At 33.4% G+C, this 4,218-nt stretch overlaps 1 protein-coding gene across 1 annotated transcript in view; it reads left to right on the top strand.

Moving 5' to 3' along the window:
- Positions 1-4,218, top strand: part of LOC106469811 (uncharacterized protein CG43867-like) — a 206,013-nt gene that overhangs the window by 152,887 nt on the left and 48,908 nt on the right. The gene's annotated exons all lie outside the window — the stretch shown is intronic.

The following is a 4,218-nucleotide window of genomic DNA, read 5'->3' as shown; positions in this document are numbered from 1 at the left end:
TGTGTGTGTGGTCTATATATATATATATATATAGATATATATATACCTTAATAGGATATTCTATTGTATATTGGAACATGTTTTTCTGTTTTTTAATGTATTATATTAGCTTTTTTATTAGTTGTGTATGTATTTTTTTCTTTCAGTGTTTTGTTGTATTGCTAGTGTCCTTATGTATAAGAGGTTTCCTTTGTTTAAGCGCAATTTTTTCAAAAGTATCAAAAATAACCGGGGAAAATACGCAATAGATGCGGAATGGTGTAAAAAGGCGAGAGCAGCTTTCAGATTTTAAACATCTTTTCTGGTCGCGGAGAAATAGATGAAAACGGTCGGCTATCTCCAGACTTTCCAGAAAATCAAAGGAAAGATTCGGAATGCTTTGATTTTAGCAAATATCAGAGTTATTTTAGTTCCAATGGTGTTAATCAATTTCAATGCATAATTAGTGAGAATAAACATGTTTCTAGTACGTCTTCAACCTCAATGTCCAAATCTTGTAAAGAAACACTATCTTCAGCACGCATGTCCATTCTCTTCTTCCTCTTGCACTCGGTTCTTTGCTTCTTCATGATTTCTCCGCTGAAGCAAAGCATCTTCCTTCTGCAGTAAATCATGATTGTTGATCAAGAGATTTTGCAAGCATACTTTTAGCAACTGTGGAAACCACTGTATTAGCCAAAAGACAAAGTTGAATAACGTTTTTCTCCAACTTATTCTTATCATCCATTCGTTTTGCATCTTCAAGCAATCCCTGCAACATTTGTGGATCAGATGGACACACACTAACTTTGAAACTTCATTACGCACAAGAAGACGCACTTGTAAAGCTCTCAATCGCGTTCTCCCAGGCTCAACTAGTTTTTCTTCTTTGATACCATTCTTTGGAAATCATTGAGTGAAATCTGCTCAATGTTCAAGATCGCAAAAAGTTTCTTTAATTTGTCAAGATTGGTCAGTGCACTATCGCAAAAACCTATTCCATCATTACAGGACGATTCATCACCTGAGCTGCCATCTAATCCATCAACGAACCTCTCTAAATTAGCTTCCCTAAGCGCTGATCGTCTGATCATCCGTTTCTTTTTTTACTGGCTTTTGGATCTTTTGCACTACTCCACATCTACTTTGGGAGATAACATGGCAATGTTTTGCTGTACATATAGTTGGAGTATCACAATGTAAACACATTTCACAGCTTTTGCATCTTCCTTTCTTCTTGTATTTATGTTCTTCACATGGTCCTGGCCTTTTCGTAACTTCGGTTATAATTGCGCCGCGCAAAAATAGAAAACTGATTTTGAATTTTGCTGAATTTTGTACATACGGCAGTGTTATCTAGTTTTATGGTATTTTTCCGCGCAAAAAATTATTTAAATTTTTTCAGGCAAAAAAACTAATTTTAGGTTGGTTTTTGACTGACCAGGATCTTAAAAGACTGTTTTAGTGTGAAGACGTTTTCTGCTCTTCTTTTTTGTTTCATCATTAAGGATTTAGTCAGGTTTTTATTATGATAATTAAAGGAATTTATTTTTTGTACTTATTCTTAGTATATTAGAATACTAAAGGGGTTAGGTTACCTTTGTTGAAAGGTTTTATTTTGTGTTGTACTTTTTATTTTATTCTATGTGTGTGGTATGTTAGACTATCCCTTCTAACGAGGATGGATATCTTTATTAAAGTTCTTTCCATTTATCATTTACTTAAAGGGTTTGGTCAAGTTTTTCTTTGTAATGTATTTCATTTAAAATGGAATTATATGTTTTTATTAGATACACCTTCTAAATGGGATAGAATATATTTGTTAAAGTTCTCAAATATGTCAAGTCTATATTAAAGAATTTTGTGCTCAGGTAAGTATGTACTCGTATTTAGCTTGTTCTTTATTAACAGATTTGGTGTTTATTGGTATTTCCATCTATTTATATGTCAACGGGTCCTTTTATGCATTTAATCTATGTCAAAGGTTATTTTATATTGTATTCGATATTAAAAGGTATTTATGATTATATATTTGTGTTATGTAGTACTGAATTGTAAGGTCTATTTTATTTGTTCTTCGTGTAATGTTTCATTTTAATGATAACATGTTTCCAAGGATTTTCTTCCCATCCTTCCAGTGGCTCAGTGGTAAGTCTGTTGACTAATAACGCTTTCTATTTCATCAATAAAAAGACAATTGATTCGGGCAGTGTTAGCAGTGAGTGACTTAACAATATGTTTATGGCTTGTAGTGCAATAACTTGGGTTTGATCCCTGTGATGGGCATAGAAAGCCAACTGTGCAACCTTTTCTACTTACAAACTACAAACAAATAAACGGTTTTCTTTTAATTATTTGCCCCCCCCCCCAGTAGCACGGTGGTATGTCTGCGGACTTACAATGCTAGAAACCAGGTTTCGATACCCGTGGTGGGCAGATCATAGATAGCCTATTGTGTAGATTTGCGCTTAACTTCAATCAAACCAGACCGAATTTTTAACTATTTCATTATTCATTGCACTTCTATTTTAGTTAAAATGTTTTATTGAAATGGATTATGTTGAATTAGAATTAGTCTTAAATCCTTTTTAACTGTGCGTTTTTTGTTAAAGAGTTAAGTCGTCCATGTGTCGTATACATCTTTTTAATAACAAACGAAAGTTAACTTTGCTTCTTGATCAGATCCCGAGCTTAAAGCTGATTGAGTTTTTAATTAATTTTAATTGTTGGCTTGAGATCAAGTCTGAAAAAGAGATAGGGAAAGTGTGGTATGTGATTATATCATGTATTCTCTTCATCATGTACTTTTTCATCATCTTTAGTGATATAGAAGTTATTAAATTTGCATTTAATTTGCACGAATGCAGTTTTTAACATGAAAACGCTAGTCCAAAACCATTGAAATTCTTCTGTTAAAAAGTGGTCATGTTCCCTTTGTCTCGCTCTCCATTTTTGTTATCAACTTTTGTTTCCCCTACCTGTGAAAATGTAGAGGAGTCCTTTCATTTGTGGAGTAGACGACATTAAAATGTCCAAGATGGTGAATGTTAAGAGAGCGTGATAGGTCACATGGTGACGCCATCAGGATAAAGAAACGGGTGTTTTTTTGCCAGCATGAAGCCTAGTTTCCGGGGTCTTTCCTACTTGGCTTTCATTGTGGCTGGTTCTCCAGAGGTTCAACTCGAGGGAAGAAAAGCTGAAGACCTAGTCACAGATCTAGTAGAGGCGATCATCCACTTGTCTACGCTGATATGAACACTTGTTTTTGTTTTTTTGTGATGGTAATAAAGATTGTTTCACTCTCCTTAAAACGTGTCCAATCTGTTTATTTCTCATACAGCTTGAAAGCTTAATTGAATTTTCAGATTCAGATAACTCAGCAAATTCCCTGTTTGATACCTATTAGTTCTATCCTGTACTTGTAGGGAAATCAGTTCATCTGAGAATGCCACATATCAAACTGTAACACTGGAGGGATCTGAAGTATGGTTAAATAGTTTATGATAGTACTGCTGATGACTAAAACCAGAAAGGTATTTAGTTGTAAAATGTTTTTTTTAATTTTGAAATTCTTTGTGATATCCATAGGAATCTCTGACTATGATTTACCTGATGCACTGTGGTACTTATTTCTCGGTATTTTAACAATTAATGATTTACTACTTTTTTTAGCGAAAAACTACACAATAGTTCACCTGTGATCTGTCTATTGCGAATAATCGAACCCCAGATTTTAACATTTTACAATGAATAGAATAAAAAAGATATGTTATTTTTGGTAATATTTCTCGCATTCAATTTGTATTTTTCTTCCGTAAGTTAACCTTATAGTATTTATCTTATAATTATGTAATTTAAACTTTCGAAAGTTTGGTATAATTCGCTTAGTTTTAAATTCATTCAACAATTGTAAATTTAACTATTGTTTATACATATATATCTTTCAAAATATTCTAAATTAACTTAAAGTGCCATTTTTTTACCTTTTGCTAATACATATTGAAACACGTTAAACTATGTTTAAGAAACTTCAGGAAAAGAAAAGTCATAAGCATATACAAAATAGTAGGAAATTTTGAGAAAACATGTGATGATCTGGCACTTAATAAAACCAAGTTCGACTCCAAACATCAAAACAGGTCTACTGAAAAAAAGCAAATTTAGATTTTAAGAGGCCCGGCATGGCCAGGTGGTTAGGGCGCTCGATTCGCAATCTGAGGGGAGCGGGGTCGAATCTCC

This window comes from Limulus polyphemus, unplaced genomic scaffold (assembly GCF_000517525.1).
Source record: "Limulus polyphemus unplaced genomic scaffold, Limulus_polyphemus-2.1.2 Scaffold99, whole genome shotgun sequence".
Classification (NCBI taxonomy): Eukaryota; Metazoa; Arthropoda; class Merostomata; order Xiphosura; family Limulidae; genus Limulus; species Limulus polyphemus.
Note: the sequence above shows the minus strand (reverse complement) of the source record. Positions and strands in the feature narration are given on the sequence as shown.